Raw genomic sequence first — 2,057 nt, forward strand, 5'->3', positions numbered from 1 at the left:
GATTGCTGGGCGTGATGACAAACGCAAAAGGATCAATGGATCCTATTCCAACATGATCGAGAACCAACAGCTGATTAGCCGTGCTGTGACAGAGCATCTGGACCGTTTTCACTGAGAGGATGGGAGGTAGCCACTGACAATGGTGACACCCTACATACAGCTTGCCATGGAAGGAACTTTGCACTTTGGAATTGAGTTGAATATTACATTACAGGAATTCAGAAGACAAAGCATCTCCAAAACTCCAACATATTCTCCATTATTAAAGTAACAATTATTTATTTCACGCTCTTTTATTTTTCTAATAATTCCTACTGATAATTTCAATTGATATCCTGACTAAGAATAATAAAATAAACATAGCTTGCTTCAAACCAATAATCTCCGTGGGATCGACCCTTACTCACGTAAGGTATTACTTGGATGACCCAGTGCACTTGCTCGTTAGTTGTGCGAATTGTCAAAGAGTGGGATTGCATTTCGTGCACCAAGTTTTTGGCGCCGTTGCCGGGGATTGTTCGAGTTTGAACAACTAAAGGTTTATTTTATTTCTTAGATTAGGAAGATTTTGGCAATTGGGTCAGAGTCTTTTATTTTCTTTTCAAAATTATTATTTTTCTTTTTCAATTTTAATTTTTTTTCGTGAGTTTAGTGTCCTGTTCTAAGTTTGGTGTCAATTGCATATTTTATATTTTTCTTTAAAACTTTCGTATTTATGTTCTTTGTTCTTCCTTGATCTTCAAGTTGTTCTTGTTTATTTTTCTTATTTGATCTTCAGTTTTTCTTGTTCTGTGTGTTTTCGTGTTTTTCTTGTACTTTTTCAAAACATTAGTTTTCAAAAATTTTTATTTTTATCCATAAATATAATACATCTTTAAAAACAACATTGAATTTATAGCTCAGTTGGCTAGAGCGTTGGTCTATGTTCTTGGCAATTGGGCATCTTCTTTTTAAAATTCTTTTTCAAAAATAATTTTTCTTGATTTAATCTTGTGCCAAACTTTAAGTTTGGTGTTTTCTTGTTGATCTTTCTTTAATTTTCGAAAATTTATCTTGGTTTTCTAAAAATTTTAAGTTTGGTGTTCTTTCTTTTGTTCTTGGTGTTCTTGTGAATCTTCAAGGTATTCTTGAGTCTTTCTTGTATTTTGATCTTAAAATTTTTAAGTTTGGTGTTCCTTGGTGTTTTCCCTCCAAAATTTTTGAAAATAAGGAGCATTAGATCTAAAATTTTAAGTCTTGTGTCTTTTGTGTGTTTTTCTCTTTCATCATAAAATTCAAAATTCAAAAAAATATATTTTCTAACTAATTTTAAACTATATTTTCGAAATTTTTATATAAAAATTCAGATTTCAATTTCAAAATTTTTCAATTCTTATCTTTTTAAGTTTAAAAAAAAAAGGTATTTTTAATATATATTTTATTATCTTTTTCAAAAATATCCTAACCACTTTCTCTTTTTCCTCAAATTTTTTGAAAATCTTCATAAACCTTTTCAAATTTTTATAAATTTTAATTTTTAATTTTCTTTCTTTATTTATTTTATTTTTATTTCGGTTTTTGTTTTATTTTATTATTTCAAAAATTATTCTTATAATAAAATAGACAATATCAACATCCATACCATCTCCCTTGCTCCATCATGGAACTAAGTGGAAATGAACAGTCCAGGAGGACTCTGGGGTCATATGCTAACCCCACTACTGCTTCATATGGGAGTAGTATCTGTATACCCTCCATTGGAGTTAGTAGCTTTGAGTTGAATCCTCAGCTCATTATCATGGTGCAGCAAAGCTGCCAGTATTCCGGTCTTCCACATGAAGAACCTACAGAGTTTCTGGCACAATTTTTACAAATTGCTTACACAGTACATGATAAGAAAGTAGACCAGGATGTCTACAGATTATTACTGTTTCCATTTGCTGTAAAAGATCAAGCTAAGAGGTGGTTAAATAACCAACCTAAGAACAGCATAAGGACATGGAAACAGCTGTCAGAAAAATTCCTGAATCACTATTTTCCTCCAAAACGGATGACACAGCTAAGGCTGAGCATCTAAA

This window comes from Arachis stenosperma, chromosome 4 (genome assembly GCF_014773155.1).
Source record: "Arachis stenosperma cultivar V10309 chromosome 4, arast.V10309.gnm1.PFL2, whole genome shotgun sequence".
Lineage (NCBI taxonomy): Eukaryota > Viridiplantae > Streptophyta > Magnoliopsida > Fabales > Fabaceae > Arachis > Arachis stenosperma.